The 23,913-nt window shown below is 43.1% G+C and overlaps 1 pseudogene; it reads right to left on the reverse strand.

Annotated features, from left to right (window-relative positions):
- LOC115174404 (laminin subunit alpha-2-like) overlaps positions 1-23,913 on the reverse strand; it is a 159,388-nt pseudogene that overhangs the window by 9,932 nt on the left and 125,543 nt on the right.

Raw genomic sequence — 23,913 nt, forward strand, 5'->3', positions numbered from 1 at the left:
TGTCTGTTAGAGTATAGTTTGTTAGCACAGTATGCATTTTCAGATGCATCATCAGGGATTGACACAGGGTCCACAACAAATGGATGTAGGCCTACTGAAGTGAGCGTGAAATCTTGTGAACATTTTACAAACACAACTGAACACAACTGAGACGTACAAGCCAGCCGTTGCTAAATTAAAAATGACTTCTCCCACTCAATTCTTTGCTACACTCTTTTACATTCTGTGTCTGTGGTGTGAATGTGTGTATAAATATTCTCCCCTAACTAAAATAAAAATTTCAGAAGCAGCGATTTCTCTGTTATTTATATGCCTCACTCGTTTTTACTATTCTTATTTTTCCGTAAAATGTTTGGCCATATTTCATGAGTGTGCCTGTACCTCTGAATAATTAAAGGAGTGATGAAAAGAAGAGTGAGATGAAAGAGGAGTGCTAAACTGACCTCTACAGAGCAGCCTTTGGTCAGGCCGGTGTAGTCGGAGCTGCTCAGCAGGTTACAGGGGGTTCTGGAAACCTCAATGTCTCTCATACAGCCAGCATACCTCTTCTTGGTAACATCTGACCTGTAAAGAGAAGAGAGAGTTGTCTCAATTGCAATTTGGACTTCCATTCTGTTCATTGTGGAAGCGCTGTCCTAGTTTTAGGAGCCAATGACTATGTGAGATAAACACCAAACGAACATAATAACTGCATTCATTCTAAATGAATAAAGTCAGGTTTCTGTTTTAAGAACAATTATTTGGTATACCTTTAATCTGGGGTTATTCAAAAGTTATGAACCTTTATCTGAACAATGGAATACAGGTGTGTGTATATGAGTAAGGTTACCGTATCCTTAGTGACAAAGTACATGAGCATGGAGTCGGTGGAGAAGGAGTGGAACTTGAACATGACGGTGGAGACGTTGGGGTTCATCTGGTGGGCCGGCTCACAGCAGCGTAGACCTCCCCATCAGACTGTACCGTCCCCTCCGTGTCTGATGGCTGGGGGCTGTGCAAACACACCCAAACACTCAGCAACAATCAAATCAACAGGTGTAGTTCACCTTACCGTGAAACGCTTACTCACAAGCCTTTAACTAACAATGCAGATCAAGAAATAGAGATAAGAAAATATTTACTAAATAAACGAAAGTAAAAAATAAAATAAAGAGTAACACAATAAAATAACGTGGCTATGCACAGGGGGTACCGGTACCGAGTCAATGTGTGGGGGTACAGGTTAGTTGAGGAAGTGAAATTTTAGTACATCAAAGATTGTATGGTGAACTTTAGAGTGAAAGGTTTCTGAAAGTATATGAGATCTTTTAAAAAAGTGAATCAAGCCCATACACTATAAGAGTGTATTCAATGTGATATGATCATACAGACCAGACCTACTTAACCACACATCCCTTGCAGTCTCCTTCTCTCTCTCTGTAGTTCCACAGGCCGATAGGTTTGTTGTCCAGGTATGTCACTCCCAAACACCCGGAGAAAGTAGTGGTTTTGACCACGTCCGCTTTCTACAAGACAAACAACGAAACACATAGGGAATACCATTGTAACTACCAAAATAGAAATGGGTAAAAATGACTAAATGGCTCCGTGATAAACTACAGTATGACAAAGTGATATCAGCTCCCTTCACACTGCCCAATATGCCACCGACAAACAGGTAGGCATTCTGGTCCACATCCAGGATAGTTTAGCTTTCAGGGGAGGTGCCACTCTTAGAGGTGGGCATGATGCCAGCTCTGGGACCCTCCAGTGCATGGACAGAGATGGTGCCATTAATGCCATTCCTGGGACCAAAACAGAAATTATCAGACGAGAAGTCTGATTTTTGAATAAGAAGCTTACCTGGCACAATCAATGCTAAAATATGAATGAATGAATAAATGAACTGATAGACAAATCTCTCTATCCCTGTATAATCTTTGCTCTGAAAAATATCTGGTATAGAAAATTAAAAAACAATGGTATTCTACCGTGAGGCCTCGATGCGATGCCAGTTGCTGTAGTTTATAGTCGTGTCAGGGTACTCCACCTTACCCACTCCGGAGCCCACATCCCACAGGAAGTTGACCTTACCCTTACGCATCTTAATTGCCAGGAAGTCAATTTAGAGGCAGACAGATGATGAGCCAATAAGATGCAGCACTGCAATCTCCTATCTGATAACATTACAGGTCCATTACTATTCTGTCTCTCTTGGTTGCTGTAGTGTAGTGTAGGTAGCACAGTGCAGGAGAACAGAGCAGGACACATTAGAATAAGATACTGGGGAAGAATCACAGGCAAATCAAGAGATGAACAACAGCAGTGTGATTTCCCCAGGGAAATCAGTGATGAAGACAGATTAAATAGTCCGGTTTGAACTGGCGGCTAATTGCTGTGGTTGCTGTGGTTGTTGTTGCAGTACATAGAGGCAATATCACCTACTCTCTCCTGGGGATCACACAGGGAAACAAATAACCTTTTATTATTTTCTCTCTGACTTTAAGATAATTGGTATTTATCTAGTATGTTGGGAAGTAACCACTGGTGGAATGATTTCAAATGAATTGGCCAACAACACATTACACATCCCAGAATAGAGATGAGCCAAATCTAAACACTAAATGGCCCTAATATGTTACGTTTCACACACATTATTTGTTGCCCTGAGGTTTCCCTTATTATAGTTCAGTGATTTACTGGGGGATTGTATCCACACACACACACACACACACACACACACACACACACACACACACACACACACACACACACACACACACACACACACACACACACACACACACACACACACACACACACACAAAAGGTGACTAACATCCCAGTGTGGTGCTATGTCCTCTGACTCACACATTTGGCACTGCCCAGGTAGAAGAGTCGGTTATCAGGGGAGGTGGTCTTCACATTCACACTGATGGTGTTGTAGCAACCCTTCTTGATTTCTGGTCCATATGCACGGACACAGTCTCCCCCGGAGGACACAGACACTTTAATCACATGGATCACCAGACAGAGAGCACTTAAAAAGCCCACGGAATGCTCAGGGATCTTCTATTGGATGTGTCTGTTTCCACTGAATCCGTAGATGCCCGCTGTTAGTCTGTGAGGTGGATGGAAGCTGAGCTACAGCGGTGTTTGTAACATCTGTAAAGCAATGATTGTATGCTGTAAAGTCTGACCGATTTTAGCTACAAACTGTTATGATCCCATTCTGAATATGTTAGACTCTCAGGAACACCGATATGTTTTGCTCTACGATGCTCACAAGCTAATAGCAATGAAAAGGCCCAAGGAACACTCAGAAAAACACAAGTATGTAGTGACAGAAGTAAAGTACAAGGTCCTTTAAGGCAAGAGAAACAATTTGTTATTTTCACTTTTGTAAAAAAAAAAGCCTTGACATTGATTGAATTTTTCTTTTTTGAACATGTGAACCACAGGGTAAAGCTGGGTGGAGGAATTTACAGGGACTTTAGGAAGAACCAACTATGTGTGACTGAACTCTCCTAGAACGAGTTGTGAATCGGGATTTCTGTGATGACACAATGGCACAATTAGCAGAATGGCCATCTTAAAAGCCACTGATAACAGCCGTGAGAACAGGGGAAGTTGAGAACGAGAGAGAGGGATGGAGAGGAGGAGTGTGACTCACAGAGTTGGCCTGCTTGCGCGCCTGGTTGATCAACTCTTTAATCTGGGAGATATTTTTCTTCAGGTTGTCCTGTAGCTCCTGGATGGGCTTCAGTTTCTCCAGCAGTCTGTCTGCCTTGTCTTTCAGGTCCTTCACCTTGGGCCTCGCTGCATGGACTGATAGACACACACGGGCACGCACACACGCACACACCACGCATGCAGAAGCAGACACACACACGCAAGCACACACCCACACAGGCAGACAGAAACACACACACAGGCACGAACAAACACACTCGCGTAAGGACACACACAGGCTCACGTGCGCACGCACACACGCACACACACACCACACACACACACACACACAGGGAAGAGACATCAGTCTAAAAACATCACTCTTCCTTATTAACTACTGTAGCATGTTCACAGCCACTGCTTTCTGTGAGCCAGGCCTATTAGTCAGAGATCAGCGGAGAGAAGGCGGCATCTTAATCACTTATTTAGAAGCATCAAAGGTAAAGAGCTGAAAGCTGTTATGAGAAGAAAGATTGCTATGCATTCAAGAAGGCCCTGACAAAGGCCATGCAGCCGAAACGCGTCAGATTTTTAAAACTTTGTTTCTATTGAACATGCCATACAAATAAAGGCATTTTAATTAATTATATGAAGAGTGTATTGGTCCTCCTTTCTTTTTGACATACTTATAGCTGTTGGGGTTCAAAAGAAAAATGGGACAGTATCACATCCTGACCATAGTAAGATGTGATTTTCTATGGTAGAGTAGGTCAGGGCGTGACAGGGGGTGTTTTGTGTTTTTCTATGTTTTCTATTTCTATGTTTAAGTTCTAGTTTTTCTATTTCTATGTTGTTTTGGGGGGGTGGGTTGATCTCCAATTGGAGGCAGCTGGTCCTCGTTACCTCTGATTGGAAATCATATTTAAGTAGTGTTTTTTTTTCTTGGGTTTTGTGGGTGATTATATTTTGAGTAGTGTTTGTTTCTCTCTGCGGCACGGTTTGTTGTTTTGTAAATTCGGTTGTTTGTGTTTTGCAAAGTTTCACGGATTTAATAAAATGTGGAACTACAACCACGCTGCACTTTGGTCCGATCCTTTTGACAGCCGTGACAGACAGAAAGAAAGAATATGTGAGATACAGAATTATACAATGTCATTGTCACAACGTCCACAGAAGGTGGAGCCACTCCCCGGTCGGGCAGCACTCGGCGGTCGTCGTCGCCGGCCTACTAACTGCCATCGATCCATGTTTCATGTGTTTGTTAGCTATGTCTGTTTTATGCGCACCTGTTTCTTGTTTGTAATTAGTGGGAGGGTATTTAGTTTGTCAGTTTCTTGTTTGGGGTTGTGCAGGATTGTTTCGTGTCTGCTGTTGTAAGTTGGGGAATTTATTTTTCTGTCCATTTTTATGTCTTAGCGTTTAGGCGTTAGGGTTGCTGGGCTGCGTCCCGAATTATTTTAGAAGACTGTGTTAGTCTTCCTTTATTGGTATTTGCCCTGCCTTTTCGGCTTGATATTTTTGGACTGATTTTTCCCTTCATTAAATTACTGTGTTTCACGCGCCTGACTTCACCCCTTCCTTCAGAACTATTCTATGATAGTCATTGTGTGAGACAAACGTGCCAGAGTAATACAGGTTTGGAAAAAAATAAAAAAAGATGCATTTTGAGTCAGTCAGCTCATGATATGGCACAGATAATAATTTCATATACAGGAGATACTGTAGCTAAGGCTTGACTACCCTTAAGAACTACAACACCCAGAAGATCTTACTGTTTTTCCTCAGGATCCTGGATCATGTTAGCCTTGTTGACGTCATTCTCCAGCTTGCTGTTCCTCTGCAGGCCCATCAGGTTCATGTCTCTCATTCTGGCCAGCACATTGTTGGCTGTGTCGTTGGCATCTCCTGCCTTGGACTTGGTGGCCTGTAGCTTAGCTGCTGTATCTGGATGATACAGTATGTACTCATTTTATCTTGAAAGCAATAATCAAAGTCTTACTGTAAATCAGAGAGAGAATGGTAATCCAACATGTTATGGACTATAGAAGGTAGTCAGTCATACATGACTTACAGAAACCTTTCTGTAAACTGCTGCTCACCTTTCAGATGTTTCTACGGCACCCTACAGCCTGTCTGTCAGTTTCCTCAGTGACTGATACCTTCCCATATTTAACCTGGATTGTGCTGCTTTGACATCTTTCATGTTGGATCTATAAGCATTTCGCTACACCCGCAATAACATCTGCTAAATAAGTATACAGGTATGTGACCAATAACATCTGCTAAACACGTATACAGGTATGTGACCAATAACATCTGCTAAACACGTATACAGCTTTGTGACCAATAACACCTGCTAAACACGTATACAGGTATGTGACCAATAACATCTGCTAAACACGTATACAGGTATGTGACCAGTAACATCTGCTAAACACGTATACAGGTATGTGACCAATAACACCTGCTAAACACGTATACAGGTATGTGACCAATAACACCTGCTAAACACGTATACAGGTATGTGACCAATAACATCTGCTAAACAAGTATACAGGTATGTGACCAATAACATCTGCTAAACACATATACAGGTATGTGACCAATAACATCTGCTAAACACGTATACAGGTATGTGACCAATAACATCTGCTAAACACGTATACAGGTATGTGACCAATAACATCTGCTAAACACGTATACAGGTATGTGACCAATAACACCTGCTAAACACGTATACAGGTATGTGACCAATAACATCTGCTAAACAAGTATACAGGTATGTGACCAATAACATCTGCTAAAAACATATACAGGTATGTGATCAGTAACACCTGCTAAACAAGTATACAGGTATGTGACCAATAACACTTGCTAAACACGTATACAGGTATGTGACCAATAACATCTGCTAAACACGTATACAGGTATGTGACCAATAACATCTGCTAAACACATATACAGGCATGTGACCAATAACACTTGCTAAACACGTATACAGGTATGTGACCAATAACATTTGCTAAACACATATACAGGTATGTGACCAATAACATCTGCTAAACACGTATACAGGTATGTGACCAATAACATCTGCCAAACACGTATACAGGTATGTGACCAATAACATCTGCTAAACATGTACAGTGGGGCAAAAAAGTATTTAGTCAGCCACCAATTGTGCAAGTTCTCCCACTTAAAAAGACGAGAGAGGCCTGTAACTTTCATCATAGGTACACGTCAACTATGACAGACAAAAGGAGGGAAAAAATCCAGAAAATCACATTGTAGGATTTTTTATGAATTTATTTGCTAATTATGGTGGAAAATAAGTATTTGGTCACCTACAAACAAGCAAGATTTCTGGCTCTCACAGACCTGTAACTTCTTTAAGAGGCTCCTCTGTCCTCCACTTGTTACCTGTATTAATGGCACCTGTTTGAACTTGTTATCAGTATAAAAGACACCTGTCCACAACCTCAAACAGTCACACTCCAAACTCCACTATGGCCAAGACCAAAGAGCTGTCAAAGGACACCAGAAACAAAATTGTAGACCTGCACCAGGCTGGGAAGACTGAATCTGCAATAGGTAAGCAGCTTGGTTTGAAGAAATCAACTGTGGGAGCAATTATTAGGAAATGGAAGACATACAAGACCACTGATAATCTCCCTCGATCTGGGGCTCCACGCAAGATCTCACCCGTGGGGTCAAAATGATCACAAGAACGGTGAGCAAAAATCCCAGAACCACAAGGGGGGACCTAGTGAATGACCTGCAGAGAGCTGGGACCAAAGTAACAAAGCCTACCATCAGTAACACACTACGCCGCCAGGGACTCAAATCCTGCAGTGCCAGACGTGTCCCCCTGCTTAAGCCAATACATGTCCAGGCCCGTCTGAAGTTTGCTAGAGAGCATTTGGATGATCCAGAAGAGGATTGGGAGAATGTCATATGGTCAGATGAAACCAAAATATAACTTTTTGGTAAAAACTCAACTCGTCGTGTTTGGAGGACAAAGAATGCTGAGTTGCATCCAAAGAACACCATACCGACTGTGAAGCATGGGGGTGGAAACATCATATATAAACACGTATACAGATATGTGACCAATAAAATGTGATTTGATTTGAGGATGTCCTCTAACCCAATACCTACACCACTATACTACTATCCATCTGCTCTGGTCCCACATCCTGGGCTCAGCCTGATACATTTCTCCAGCAACATCAATGAGAAATATTTAACTTCTTCCTTTAAAACAAAAGTCATTTTATAGTGTTGTTTGTGTGCTTACCATTGGGGATTGCATTCAGCTTCCCTAATGTATTGTCGAGATCTTTCAGCAAGCCCTTGTTCTTCAAGCCACCAGCTGTCACCCGGGCCTGGAGACTGCCCACACTCTCAGCATTCTCTGAAACACAAAGACCGCACCCTCCGCTTGGTTAGGAAACAGTCCTCAGAAAACACAGTTCTTTGAAATATTTCTGCCGTTTATCATCACAGTTAGTGGGTGTTGTAGGGGGGGGACGGGACTGGGTTTACCGTTCACATCACTCCCTAACTTATTGGCTTCGTTCCACAGTTGAACGCTCCTCTGAACAGAGTTCCTGGCGTTATTCTTCAAAGAGCCTTTAGGTCCTGAGGCCTGTGTGTGTGTGTGTGTGTGTGTGTGTGTGTGTGTGTGTGTGTGTGTGTGTGTGTGTGTGTGTGTGTGTGTGTGTGTGTGTGTGTGTGTGTGTGTGTGTGTGTGTGTGTGTGTGTGTGCGCACCAAGAATGTAAGTGTGATTATCAGAATAAGGCATTCTACAGTGACGGAAGAAACATACAGTGGTACTACGTACTCCTGGGTACTGCACAATGTACAAACAGTACACATGCTGATTAATATTCCTCATAGAGAGAACCCCAGGTAAATACAGCTCTGTTTCTTAGAGTTTTCATCATAACTGAATATATTAAAGTACATCAGTTAATAATAAAATACCAACACAGTTTGGAAAACGACCGTAGTCTTTTTCAACATTGTATTAATCATGTGTGGAGTATAAAGCAGTGTTTTTTAACAGAGGACACACGGGCTGAGGAGATTTTCCACAGAGGGGACCAATGTACCCACTCAGACTTCTGAGCTTCTCCCTCTCTCCTTTAGAGAGAAGAAGAGAAGAAGAAAGAGAGGGGGAAAAGGTTTCTCTTCACCTCCGCTGGCTCCTGCTGCAGGAGGGAGAGTCACGATAATAAGGACGACAGCGCTGGGACTTTGATCTCTACAGCGTGACAAATGGAAATGAATAAGGAAATGCAAAAACGTTTGAACGCCAAATCTCTGCTGCTCAGCACATTAGAGACAGAGGTCCTCTTTGAATCCTTACACGCACACACTCTCACACTCTCACTCTCACACACACACACGGTAAAGGGGTGATGTGTGTGTAGGTGTGTGTGTGTGCATGCTCTCACCAGCTGAAGGGCCTCTGTCCCGCGTGCCCTGGCCTGCTTTGCCTCTTTGTCAGCCTCCTCGATGAAGTCCTTGATGTTGCTGTTGAATGCTGCCGTGGTGTCAAAGGACAGGTTCTTGGCTTCCGCCAGGATGCTGTGAGGAGGCAGCAAGAGACTTGGTTAGAACACCATCCAACACATGAACAAAATATTCAAGAACAACAATTACATTCAATCCACCATATCATTATAACAGAGGTACAGCAATCAAAACTACTACCCATCTGATGTATGTGTGTCTGTCTGTGTGTCTGTCTGCCTGTCCCGTACCTGTCCAGGATGCAGAGGACTCGTTGAGCTGGGCAGCATGGTTCTTAGCGTCCTGCAGCAGGTCAGTCAGGGTGTGGTCACTCAGGCCCTTGGTCAGACGGCTCACCCTGTAGTCCAGGTGCTCATGGAGAGAACCCAGCTCACGCTCCATCTCCTCCAGATCCTACACAGAAGAGAGAGAAAGAGGAAGAGAAAGAGAAAGAGAGAGAGACAGACAGACAGAAAGACAAATAGAGCAGGAGAGCAACACAGACAGACAGAAAAACAAACAGAAAGAGAGAGAGAGAAAGAAAGAAAGAGGGAGAGAGATGAAGCTGAACCCCTGGCTTGATGCAGGTGGGACATATGTACAAATAAAGGCCTGGGCGGGAAAAGTTCAAGTCCAATAGTGCTCCAGGCAACATCTGTCTGACATCATAAAAGCATTCCAACAGAGTAAAAGTGTCTTCCTCTCCCAATGACTGGGGCTTGACAGGTCTGACTGGAGTTTAAGATGTGTGTGAGTGTGTGTGGTGTCTAGAGACTACCTCAATCTCCTTATTGATGTTGTCTGAGAGCCCGTTGGCTTCAGCCAGAATGCGTTCTCTGTCTTCCAGCACGTCTTCAGTTCCTTTCTTCACTGAGCTCAAAGAATCCCTCTTTCTCTGCAAGCAGACCAGACAACACAATCAGCCCAACTAACTTTACAGAAACTACAACACAAAACTGTGTATATACCGTAACTGGGAATAGACACCACTACCCATTATCAAAAGGGTGTGTGTGTGTGTGTGTGTGTGTGTGTGTGTGTGTACAAGCTGCTGACCTCCAGGGCAGTGAGGTTGCGCTGGTTCTGTCCAGACAGGGCCCCAGGCTCCCTGCTCTTCCCCTGGGCATCCTTCAGCAGGGCCTGGGCCTCCTCCAGCTTGGCCCGGTGGTCACCCATCTCTGTCACCTCAGCCTTCAGGTCCTCCGTAGCCTGGTGAGGGTCCCCAAAGAGACGCTTCACCTTCTGGTACAGGGCCTCTGCCAGTCTGGAGAGCGAGAGTGGAGGGGGGAATGAGAAGGAGGGAAGAGAAAAAGAGAGAGGGAAGAAGAGAGGGAAAAAGAAGGGGGTGGAGAAAAAGAGACAGAGAGATAAAGAGAGAACGATGGGGAAAGAGAAAGGGGAAGATCAGAGTACTGTATAGCGTGAGGAGGAGAGGAACATGTTCTTTCTCTCTCCTTTCTTTCTTCTTCTCCTCCATCTGTGGATCAGACCAGCCACTAGATGTCCCTCTTTCTTTTTGCATGACTCATCCAGGCTTCAGCCAGAAGGAAACATGAGTAAACTGGTTTGATTAGAATGAATAATATTCCTCATACACACACCTCAGGCAACTTTTAATTAGTTCATTAAGGTTTCACATAAGAAAAGTAAACTTCCTTCATTCAGTTGAGATTTGCTTGGCCGCGAAATTATTTGTAGAATATTTTTAAAAACTGTGAATCAATAAATATGCAAATAAAAAAATTACTACAGTACACAAATATGTTTTTAAATAGATCACCTCTTTGTTTACTGTATGAAAGCATTCATTTAGCTGTGATTAAAGTGGCCCAGGCAAAGCAGGGGATACCTTCCTAAAAATATGAGGTGTGTGGTGTGACCTGTGTCCTGCATATGTGGTGCGACCTGTGTGCTGCAGTGGAGGCTGTTGAGGGGAGGACGGCTCATAATAATGTCTGGAACGGAGAACATGGAATGATATCTAACACATGAAAACCATGTTTGATACCATTACACTAATTCCGCTCCAGACAATACCACAAGCCCGTCCTCCCCAATTAAGGTGCCACCAACCTCCTGTGGTGTGCTGCTATGCTTGGATACACTAGTCCCATCCCTGTGTGAACCATAATAGACTGACATTATAGTCTGTGATCTGATGTTGACTAGAGGTTGGTATCTGGGGTTGACCAGTCAGGCCTTACCCCAGCTCCTCCTCTGAGATGTGGTTCTTGCCTCCCAGCTGACGTTTGCAGAGCTCGGCTACCATGGTCTCAATCTCCTGGTGCATCTCATTCAGGCTCTTCTCTGGAGCTCCGTTCCTGCCCAGAGTCTCATTCAGCTCTGTAGCCTTGACTTTCAGAGCTGGAGGTTAGAGGACATGGGGAAGTCATTGTAATTTTTACACGAAAGCAGGAACACGCACACACACTGCCGTAAGGCACAATTTTCTATTTCCTGACACTCTGTCCTATACTGTCACCTCTAGCTGAAAGGCTGAGAACAGAATGTGTTATAAATCAAACAGTGTTTGATACATGTCTCCTCTCATCAAAACCCAGGTTTTTATCCTGCTGCTGCCATGATGACCATGAGAGAGAGAGAAAGAGAGAGAGAGAGAGAGAGAGAAGAGGAGAGAGAGGGGGAGAGAGAGAGAGAGAGAGAGAGAGGGAGAGAGAGAGAGGGGAGAGAGAGAGAGAGAGAGAGAGAGAGAGAGAGAGGGGAGAGGGGAGAGGAGGGGGGGAGAGAGGGGAGAGAGAGCAAGAGAGAGAGAGAGAGAGAGAGAGAGAGAGGGGGGGAGAGAGAGAGAGAAGAGAGAGAAGGGATCTGAGAGGGCTGTGCGTCTGTTTGCTATGCTGCTAACGTAAAAAAAACATGCCGAATGCACACTGGCCTCTAAACAACCCAAGGGCCAGTTAGTTAGTACAGGAAGTGTGTATTACTACACTACACTAGACGCCATCATCAGCAAAGAGCTCATCTTCGTATGCGTGTTATTTGCGTACAGCCAAGCCTTTGTGTGTGTGTTCGTAGAGCACAGAGGGATGAGCTACAGAAGCAGCTAGCGAGCGCCCAGATTAGATGAGTTGCTCAAAGGCAAGACAGAACAAAGTGGATCACAACAAAAGCACTTTTTACTTTCCATTCAATGGCGATGGAGGCTTCTTAAAAGTTGATTCAAAGACATTCAAATTCTGCTTGGCAGACCAATGTACTGTAATCAAATGAATGTGGTCTTTGAAATCTAAACCCAATCAGTTCAAAAGAAACGGAGAGAGAAGTTGCTCCAATTGGGTTCTAATTTGAATATAAATCATCAAATTGAAAATGAGGCTTAATTGGATGCATTCCCTACATTCCTGAACAGTTCAAACGTAAACACTTAATGTAATTACAAAGACAAAATATATACCTATTAAAGGCGCGGAATAATTACATAGCATGTTTCAATGGCAATTAAACACTTAAATGTTTGGTGGATTGCATAATCAGATTGTCTCCTTTACGAATACATCAGCATGAAAAAACAGTCCAGTCTCTTCCTTAATGCTTTAACAAGACGCTCTATGTGATCACAAATCTCTGTGAGGAAGTCAAGGGAGACATGCTCTGTGCATCCCACTTTGAGTGTGTTCTTTTTTGGAAATCTTTCAGAAAATACTATTTTTATGTAAACGAGGATGGCATCACTGAAGTCAGTCATTGCCTACAATCAGTAGACATGTAAATAGCCCATTTGAACCAGTCCAATCCTCTAATGGGTTAGAGACTGTGTTTGAGGTTCAGTGAAAGTTTGTGTGTGTGTGTGTGTTGCGTTTTGTTTGACAATGTGTGTGTTTGTGTGTGCATGTGGTTTTTGTGTACATTCCTTTGAATGTGTGTGTATGTGTGTCTGTGTATCTGCGCATGCGCGTGTATGTGCCGTATGGTTCTGGCAGTGCCAGTCCCACCTGCTGTAGCATGTACAGTTGAAGTTCAGTAGCATGCACAGTTGAAGTTTACATACACTTAGGTTGCAGTCGTAAAAACTCGTTTTTCAACCACTCCACACATTTCTTGTTAACAAACTATAGTTTTGGTAAGTCGGTTTGTGCACGACACAAGTCATTTTTCCAACAATTGCTTACAGACAGATTAGTTCACTTATAATTCACTGTATCACAATTCCAGTGGGTCAGAAGTTTACATACACTAAGTTGACTGTGCCTTAAAATAGTTTGGAAAATTCCAGAAAAGGATGACATGGCTTTGGAAGCTTATGATAGGCTAATTTACATAATTTGAGTCAATTGGAGGTGTACCTGTGGATGTGTTTCAAGGCCTACCTTCAAACTCAGTGCCTCTTTGCTTGACATCATGGGAAAATCAAAAGATATCAGCCAAGACGTCAGAAAGAAAAATGTAGACCTCCACAAGTCTGGTTCATTCTTGGGAGCAATTTCCAAATACCTGAAGGTACCATGTTCATCTGTACAAACAGTAGTATGCAACTATAAACACCATGTGACCACGCAGCCATCATACCGCTCAGGAAGGAGACGCGTTCTGTCTCCTAGAGATGAACATACAATGGTGCGAAAAGTGCAAATCAATCCCAGAACAACAGCAAAGGACCTTGTGAAGATGCTGGAGGAAACAGGTACAAAAGTATCTATATCCACAGTAAAACTAGTCATATATCGACATATCCTGAAAGGCCGCTCAGCAAGGAAGAAGCCACTGCTCCAAAACCGCCATAAAAAAGCCAGACTACGGTTTGCAACTGCACATGGGGACAAAGATCGTACTTTTTGTAGAAATTTCCTCTGGTCTGATAAAACAAAAATAGAACTGTTTGGCCATAATGACCATTGTTATGTTTGGAGGAAAAGGGGGAGGCTTGCAAGCCGAAGAACACCATCCCAACTGTGAATCACGGGGGTGGCAGCATCATGTTGTGGGGGTGCTTTGCTGCAGGAGGGACTGGTGCACTTCACAAAATAGATAGCATCATGAAGAGGATAATTATGTGGATATATTGAAGCAACATATAAAGACATCAGTCATGAAGTTAAAGCTTGGTCGCAAATGGGTCTTCCAAATGGCCAATGACCCCAAGCATACTTCCAAAGTTGTGGCAAAATGGCTTAAGGACAACAAAGTCAAGGTGTTGGAGTGGCCATCACAAAGCCCTGACCTCAATTCTATAGAACATTTGTGGGCAGAACTGAAAAAGCGTGTGCGAGCAAGGAGGCCTACAAACCTGACTCAGTTACACCAGCTTTGTCAGGAGGAATTGGACAAAATGCATCCAACTTATTGTGGGAAGCTTGTGGAAGGCTAACCAAAACATTTGACCCAAGTTAAACAATTTAAAGGCAATGCTACCAAATACTAATTGAGTGCATGTAAACATCTGACCCACTGGGAATGTGATGAAAGAAATACAAGCTGAAATAAATAATTCTCTCTGCTATTATTCTGACATTTCACATTCTTAAAATAAAGTGGTGATCCTAACTGACCTAAGACAGGGAATTTTAACTAGTATTAAATGTCAGGAATTGTGAAAAACTGAGTTTAAATGTATTTGGCTAAGGTGTATGTGAACTTCTGACTTCAACTGTAGCAGGGATGGTCCATGCTGGCGAGGCTGGGGGAGAAAGGTTCCCTGCTGACACTAATCATGTCACCCACGGTGAGGAGCCACAACGTGCCAGCCCACTCTGATTATACCGCCTTCTCCAGACCCCATCCTCCATCCCTATTAATTAGGCCTTTACATGGCAACACCGCTCCAGCGTTCTACACCGACCAGGCCCTTTATTAACAGAATCATCTTCCAATTTCAACCCAGTAGAAAATGTTACAAAACAATGGAGTGTAATCACAGAGCAGAGAACACAGCACTGAGCCCAGACACTGATTCCCACAACATCCTGACCCTCTGGCCTTTACGACACTGAATCAGTGCTCTGCAGCATTACAGCAGGAATGTCATTTAGATGTACTAGTTTATGGGAGAATCTTATCTTATATGAATGTAGACAAATGTTCTGTACCTTCTGCAGCCAGTAGGTTGTTCTTGACGAATAGTTCCAGGTCTTTGTCTCTTTTGTGGATTCTCTCAGCATCGTTGCCTGTTTGCTCGCCGTCTGCCGACACTTTGGTCACCTGGGAGAGAACACACACACACATTCAATCAGTTGGACGGACAAACCAATCCAGGATGGGCCAGTGTTCAGAGTGTTCATTCAAGATGCACAATTCCCACTGGGCACACGCTGGTTGAATCAACGTTTTTTTATATTGTCAGTTCAATGAAATTATGTTAAACCAACGTTGAATAGATGTTAAATTGTGTTTATACCGCTGCTACTTTCTGTTGTTATCATCTATGCATAGTCACTTTAATAACTCTACCTACATGTACATATTACCTCAACTAACCGGTGCCCCGCACATTGACTCTGTACCGGTACCCCCTGTATATAGTCTCGCTACTGTTATTTTATTGCAGCTCTTTAATTACTTGTTTATTTTTATTTCTTATTCTTATCCATATTTTTTTAACTGCATTGTTGATTAGGGGTTCGTAAGTAAGCATTTCACTGTAAGGTGAAATGTTGTATTCGGCGCATGTGTCTATTACAACTTGATTTGAAATGGTGCCTAGTGTGTTAACTGCACGTTTCCAATCCGGAATCCTGTGGCCCCCAATGGTCTAAGGGACAGCCTCATAGTGACTGGTCCAAAAAATCTATTTCATAACCAGCAGTCAGAGTTGATTTAGACCATTCATAAATGCTAAATCAAGGTCAATAGCTAAGTACTGTTCCTGACTGTGTGTTCGAATCAAAAGAGACAACCTAGGACATACACAAAGAACCAATGTCAATGAAAATATATGGATTTCTTACAATAACCAAGGCTTCAAAAGAAAAGATAAATCTTTGTTTTGCAGCGAGGTACAAAACAACAAGGTCAGGACTATATAATGAGTGAATCACAAAATGGACTAGCTGTGCTTACGTAACAGACTAGGACTAAATCAAACAACCTAACAGAGTGGTCTTGATTAAATATCAATGTCAGAATGTGTTTTCTTGTCAGAGAAATGAGAAGCAGAGATGTCTTATAGACAGTGGGTTGTTTTGGTAACAGAGTTCTATCCAATGATCTTTCTGCAACAGAACATTCTACAGTACCAGCCAAAAGTTTGGACACACCTACTCATTCCAGAGTTTTTCTTTATTTTTACTATTTTCTACATTGTAGAATAATAGTGAAGACTTCAAAACTATGAAATAACACATATGGAATCATGTAATAACCAAAAAAGTGTTAAACATATCAAAATATATTTTATATTTGAAATTCTTCAAAGTAGCCTTGATGACAGCTTTGCACACTTTTGGCATTCTCTCAACCAGCTTCATGAGGTAGTCACCTGGAATGCATTTCAATTAACAGGTGGGCCTTGTTAAAAGTTAATTTGTGGAATTTCTTTCCTTCTTGATGTGTTTGAACCAATCAGTTGTGTTGTGACAAGGTGGGGGTGGTATACAGAAGATAGCTCTATTTGGTAAAAAACCAAGTCCATATTATGGCAAGAACAGCTCAAAACAAGCAAAGAGGAATGACAGTCCATCATTACTTTAAGACATGAAGGTCAGTCAATACGTAACATTTCAAGAACTTTGAAAGTTTCTTCAAATGCAGTTGCAAAACCCTCAAGCACCATGATGATACTGGCTCTCATGAGGACCGCCACAGGAAAGGAAGACCCAGAGTTACCTCTGCTGCAGAGGATACGTTCATTAGAGTTAACTGCACCTCAGATTGCTGCCCAAATAAATAAATGCTTCATAGAGTTCAAGTAAAAGACACATCTCAAAATCAACTGTTCAGAGGAGACTGCGTGAATCAGGCCTTCATGGTCAAATTGCTGTAAAGAAACCACTACTAAAGGACACCAATAAGAAGAGACTTGCTTGGGCCAAGAAACACAACTAATGGACATTAGACCGGTGGAAATCTGTTCTTTGGTCTGATGAGTCCAAATGTTTGATTTTTGGTGCCAACCGCCGTGTCTTTGTGAGATGCAGAGTAGGTGAACGGATGATCTCTGCATGTGTGGTTCCCACTGTGAAGCACGGAGGAGGAGGTGTGATGGTGTGGGGGTGCTTTGCTGGTGACACTGTCAGTGATTTATTTCAAATTCAAGGCACACTTAACCAGCATGGCTACCACAGCATTCTGCAGCGATACGCCATCCCATCTGGTTTGCGCTTATTGGGACTATCAATTGTTTTTTAACAGGACAATAACCGAAAACACACCTCCAGGCAGTGCAAGGGCTATTTGACCAGTAGGTTGTCACCAGGCTACCTAGGTTACATCCGGCCAGCTGCAGGTGCCTCTCCAGCGAATTCTGTGGCGAGAACATGTGCTGTGGGGGAGACACACACACATACACACGCAGAGGGGAGAGAGTCAGAGTGGGGCACTGTGCCGAAAGGTCATCTACCATTAAATCACCACAGGTCTGGCAGGCGAGGTGTGTGTGAGCAGAACCTCAATTCCCTGTGTTTAACTTTGCACCCCAGCCCAATTCATCAGTGTTATGCCAGTAGGCCCCCTGCCATATATCTCCTCACAGACTTACAAGCAGCAGAGCACCAGCGACTGTAAAAGGGCATCTAGCTCAGTGGACTCTAAAAGCCCAGCCTGAGCCAATGATCTGGCTTTCCACAAGAGGGGAGCAATCAAGTGATGTCTTCATTGGCCCCCTCAGGATGCCCTTTAGTAATAATCTGCATCTTTGTTGTGTCTTATATCTCCAGTTCCATCTCCTCTGCTTTCCCAGGATTTGGGGAAAATTCACTCTTGTTATGAAAACCGCTTGTTATCAATACGTTTAAAGGCTGCTGTGTGTGTAATATATCACTGTTACAGATTGTGGTGATTGTGTCTTTGTTCTTGTATGAGAGGGAGAGGTTGCTAAACGGAATGGAGCTATGGTGTCGTCTGGAGGGGATTTGATGCGTGTTTGAAGCTGCTGTGTGTGACGGGCTCTACGTCTCCCACAGAGACACTAACAGCTGAGAGATATTAACACAGCACCTTGTCCAGGTGGGTAACTTAATCACGACTGATTCTGTTCATCTTAGCAAAATCCAAGCTTTTTCTTTTTATATACCAGCTTAGTATCTTTATCTTTAAAATCTAATAATCATATAATTGTTTTATACAGAAATAATGTAGTACTCTCTTTGGAGAGAACACTAAGGGAATTGTTTGAGTGCCTTCTATTCACCTTGAGTTACTCTGTCATGTTCTCAAACTAGTTGAGGACTTTGTATGGCAGTGGTAGAGAGGTGGTAAGGTTGATACTGGTGATGATTTGATGCAATCTTTGCATATCACTAATGAGGAGCCCAGAACAGTCTATATCGCATGCTATAACACACACACACACACACACACACACACACACACACACACACACACACACACACACACACACACACACACACACACACACACACACACACACACACACACACACACACACACACACACACACACGCCACCCTACTGGGGGTCAAGGGGTCAACCCCAAGGGCATGGGGGTGCTAATGGTAGCTTGTTGCTTGGCAACATCTCTACCAGGGTGGCATTACTGTATTTACAAGGGCGACTGTGTTGCCACCCGAGGAGGGGGCACAGCCTGAGAGAAGTGCTTTTCAATGTGATGGACATGGTGGAACGGGTTGAGCTACAGGTCATTCCTCCTTCACCTTGTTTAGTTTAGTTTCATACCATTCCCCCCCACACACCAGTGCTCCCTCAAAAGACACAATCGCTCTTTGAAAACACTTCAAGATCGCCGTCCTTCGTCCTCTATTCTTTAGGCTTTGGAGAATCCTGGAGTTTTTTTGCTGGTTTGAGATTAAACAGGAGCGGCACCGGTGAAGGGATCTCGAGCGTGAAATTTAACATAGAGTGTGAAGCGGCTTTTGGCAGCCCATTATGAGTGTTCAACATGCCACAAGCAATAGGAAAGCAAAACACACACTTGCGGGCACAGTACACACACACACACAAAAAACAAACCATGTGTAGACTTGTCATGTCCTTCCAGTTTCTCCTGAAGAAATGAACATGTTTTTTACAGACCCGCTGTTACATAGGAAGGCCTGACAATCCACACAGAAAGAGGGCACACATCCTGCGAGTGTGAGAGTTTGTGATAAAACAGTCAAATGCACACACTGCATGAAATACATGCACAAGATCACACACCAGTCCAATTCCTGTTACCATCCTCAAAGGCAAGACAATGTGCAGCCAATCAGTTTCACTTGAATCATTTAACATGCAGTCTCAAACAAATTACAGTAATTAAAGAGCAAACAATGTTCAGTGAAACAAGGCTGCTACTTCTTTTTTCCAAATGAAGGTTTGACAGTGTTCTTTACTTCATCTTATTTTTTTACAGAAATAGTGTGGCTGCCATCTTTGTTTACTTTGTGGATTGGAGCTTCTTCGCATGCAGTTGGGGTATAATGATTTGTCTGCCATGTTTTGGCCTTCTCCAGTGGCAAATGATCAGGGTAATTACAAGGGCTTTCCACAGATGGAAGGAGGAGTTGGTTAAAAGTATCTTTCATCTTTCCTTTTCTCCAGATTCACCGCAGTCTTATTTTTGCAATGCTATCGAAATGTCGAATTTCCTGCGTCTCTTTTCCAGGGTCGTATTCATTAGTCGCATTACTCCAAAAAGAAAACATTTTGTAACAAAAACTACAGTTTCTATTGGACGAATGGGTCCCTCCGTATTTTGTTCCGTTTGCTTCCTAGAGTAAACGGTATACGGGTTATTTTTGCATTTTTGCATGTTTTGCAACGGAATCCGACTAATGAATACACCCCAGGTTGAGAATCCTAAAGTGGAGGAAGAATGGCGCCAAGCAAGCTCAAACCTGCATCTCTCAAATATAGACCTACGTCTTCCAAATATAAACTTGGTCCTCGCAAATATAAAAAAACAACTGATGCTGAGTACTTTTTTTCTCTTGTTAATAGTGACCATAGAGGGATTGACACGGAGTTTGAAGGAGTTGAAGAGAATGAGGATGAAGTATTAAATTAAGGAGCGGCTTCGGTGTCTGAAGAGTGGGAAGACCTGTCCACGATGATTCTTTGTTGACTGGAGTACGGTTGAAGGTAAAAAAAAAGTAAATCATGGGGTTATCTGACCCATAAGATGTTTTGATTTGGAGTTTCTCCCTTCTCGGGCAATGTTATGATATGTTAGCTACCCATTTAAAGCATTCATGCCTACTGTGCTGCAGGGATTTCGCTGCCAGATATTTGGTCATGTAGCATCAGTTCGTAGGAAGGAGCAGCCTAGATGTGCCAGATGTGAGGGTTTTCATTTTGTGGAGACATGCCTGGAGGACAAACCCAGTCAGTGTAGTAACTCCAAAGGTAATCATGAAGCCAGGTCTTTAGAGTGCCCGGTAAAAGTGAAACAGATACAGGTAACTAAAGTCAGAATAGGACATGGTGTTACATTAGGTATGTACTGCAGTGAAAATGGTTGGGGTGGACTGGGAGAGAATGCACTCCCCGCCGCTGTTACAGAAGGACCAACGGCAAGAGTGAATGTTCCCATTACAACTTGAGGTCCCCAGAAAATGTGCTTTGACAAATCTAGGTTCCTGGCTTCATCACGATGGTTGTGACTTGTGCTGTGCAAGTAGAACACAGGAAATGTTTATGGAATTTTTTTTGGAAGTTCGAGACATATCTGTGAACCTACAGGAAATGTTGCCAGTAGAAGTGCTGGTCTCCCAGGCCCGGGGAAGGATCTATCTGTATTATGGATAGTGGGATAGGGGTGGGTACTGATTATGTAGTTTAGGGTGGGTTTTAGTTATTTTGGTTTCTTCCAATATATATTTATGTTCATCTGAGTGAGTCTTGTACTCATACAGTACCTGTGAGAGGCATCAATACACTTAAAAATCCACTAGAAGAAGAAGACTACTTTCACCCGCTATTGCGCCGCCGCCCTAACAAGCAACACACTTTTTGCGGCTTGCCTTGCACCAATCAAGGAAAGGAATGAGGCCTACCTAGCTAGCTAATTTCCTGCCGTTTGACGATGAACTCTTCACGACAAATTACGGTAATATAATGTTCAGTAAAATGTTGCGATTAAAAATGATTTATTTATTTTTCTCACCAATTTTAATCTTGACTCATCGCTGCAACTGCCCAAAGGGTAGGCGAAGGTCGAGTCATGCATCCCCCAAAACATAACCCATCAAACTGTGCTTCTTAACACCCACCCGCTTGACCCAGAAGCCAGCCGCACTAATGTGTCGGAGGAAACAGCGTTCAACTGACGACCGAGGTCAGCCTGCAGGTGCCTGCCTACCACAAGAGAGCGATGAGCGAAGTAAAGCCCCCCAGCCAAACTCTCCCCTAACCCGGACGACGCTGGGCCAATTGTGTGCTGCCCTAGGGTCTCCCGATCACGGCCGGTTGTGACACTCGGGAGGCCTGCCATTACATTTGGATAAACGGAAGGAGTTCCTGAGCAGCAATGTCGATTATCGACTTTAATTACGGTCCAAGAGTGTTGTTGTGGAGCACCATACAATCTGCATCCACCTCCAAAAGATGAGGCATGATCATTGAGGTATAAAAGAACTGGAGACTGCTTCCAAGATGGACGCCCGTTGTTTTTTAACGTAATCTACTCACGTTCACATACGCAGTTTCGTGGTCGCTGGCATCTGCTTTACAGAGCCGATAACTCCTGCGAACTAGCGCTCAGTGCGCATTGTAGCAAGCGTGAGCAGCGATGACATCATCACGTCATCCAGAAGCATGGCAGACATTGGATGAATACTAAATGTTCATATCTTCGGCTGTGAGTGATGGAAAAAACGGCCTTGAAGACAATTACTGGAATAATTCAATGGATATTTTTGTCACAAAGGTGATAACGAAAGTGTCTTTTTAGGAATTTTTAAATTGTACTTCTCTGTGGGGCCATCTATGGGATTGTCCTTTTAGCCTCGGCTTCAGCTAAATTGCAGTACCAAAAGTGAGCACAGTGGAAAGCGTACTTCCAGGCCAGAACCCTGGCCCCCTGGGCATGATCCCTTCGGCTTTGGCTCAAAGGAAACATTTGGAGGAAATGCACAAAACAACTGTCATGACTGCACGGCTGACAATGGCTGACAATCACCAGACCCTCTCCCATCCACAAAGGGAGAGAGGAGGGAACTGTGGGGGTTTTGACATCTTCACACACTGGTCGTAAATTCTATGCAGCAGAGAACTCTTGCGCCTTAGTATCAACCAAAGGAATGTCTTCATCTCCAGAAGACTTTTGCAGCCCAAAAACTCTAACGTTCAAAAAGTGGATAATGAAACAATAGTTCTATCATAAAGAATGTGGGAAATGGTCAGTGGGGAGATGTAGAAAACAAATGTCATATTGCTTTTCATTTTGTGATGTTATTAAAAACTGCATGGACCAAATACTGTAACTTGGAATGGATACCCCCTTTATATGTCACGTTTCCATCCAATACGTTGTGCATAGGATATGAAACATTATGAAGATATTTCTGTTAAGATAGGAATGTGATTTTAGGAGTCATAAGAGATAACTTCTAATCATATCCTTTGCACATTAAGTAGCCACGCCCCGAGTGAGGTCAGAAGAGCGTGTCAGATGGACGGAGCCATCCCCTTTGGCCAGAGTGCTTAAAAGGACTGGCTAAGAATGAACATATTAGACCAGAAATCCGTGAGACCGTGGTCCACATGTTGAAATGGTTAGAAACTCGGGAACTCTCAACACGAGGTGAAGAAAATGAAATTACCAGACCAGGACACCGCCAGTCTGCAAATGTGTGTGTAAAGTGGTTTGGAACTTTGACTATCTACCCAAGGAAGAGGAGAAGAAAACTCCCCTCTCAGACAATCACTGGTACGGCTGTTCTTAGGAAACAGCCCATTGGACACTGGACAACTAAGAAGGACATTGTGACCTCTGGTGGACAATCAGAGCATGTACTGTACAAGTGGCCCACAGGAAAGGCTCACCGAAACAACTTTCCAAGAGGGCTTGGTTCCGACCGAGATAAACGATGAACGAACGGCATTCAACGCGTAAATACATTAATTATTTTCTTTTTCCAAACAGGTGGCGGTTCGCGTATAAGGTATATGATTAATGTGAGGACAGTCCAAAAATGTATCCACGATAAATGTACCTTTTTCTCTATTTCTCTATTCTCACCACCCCCTTCTCCATCGCTGTGTAATAAGCCGTCATATCTTGTCAGTACACTAGGGACCTTTGTCTCATGTAAGTGTGTATGTGTATTCTGTGTTATTATTTAGTTAGCTAGTAAATAAATCATTAAACAAATTTTGTGTAGTGCTGAATCAAAAGTAAAGCTGGGGTTCTTGCGGTTCCAAGGAGTATGCGACGTTCCGAATGAGACTGATATGAGGTACTGATTAATAAGTGACTGTTATCAATATATAAATTATATATCTTTGTAACGGCCGTCGTCAGATTGAGACCAAGGTGCAGCGGAGGATGTGTTCATATTAAGGATTTTAATAAACGAATGAACACTATACAAAAAGAAAACACGACAAGGAATGACATTCACCCACAAACCCCAAAGGGAAAACAGGCTGCCTATGTATGACTCTCAATCAG

Source organism: Salmo trutta, chromosome 35, assembly GCF_901001165.1.
Source record: "Salmo trutta chromosome 35, fSalTru1.1, whole genome shotgun sequence".
Lineage (NCBI taxonomy): Eukaryota > Metazoa > Chordata > Actinopteri > Salmoniformes > Salmonidae > Salmo > Salmo trutta.